This window comes from Penaeus monodon, chromosome 24, assembly GCF_015228065.2.
Source record: "Penaeus monodon isolate SGIC_2016 chromosome 24, NSTDA_Pmon_1, whole genome shotgun sequence".
Lineage (NCBI taxonomy): Eukaryota > Metazoa > Arthropoda > Malacostraca > Decapoda > Penaeidae > Penaeus > Penaeus monodon.
Genome location: NC_051409.1, coordinates 36810552 through 36810756, shown reverse-complemented (window position 1 = coordinate 36810756; position 205 = coordinate 36810552). Strand labels below are relative to the sequence as shown.

At 38.5% G+C, this 205-nt stretch overlaps 1 protein-coding gene across 2 annotated transcripts in view; it reads right to left on the bottom strand.

Moving 5' to 3' along the window:
• Nucleotides 1–205, bottom strand: part of LOC119588776 (protein Gawky-like) — a gene marked incomplete in the record, with an annotated part of 110804 nt that overhangs the window by 40030 nt on the left and 70569 nt on the right.

Here is a 205-nt window from a genome sequence, read left to right as displayed (position 1 = left end):
CTCAGAGGGAAGAGTAGACCACGCCTCTGGAATAGAACACTAATTCTCCATACATCGAGATCGTAGATTCCTATTTCTTGTTTCCTCCAAAGTGACTGGCCACACAGGGTGTTTACATAAAATTGAACACAGATACTAAAAATGAGACAAATAACACAATGTTCCTTATTGCTATTAGATGGAGTTGTTGACTACCTAGAGATAA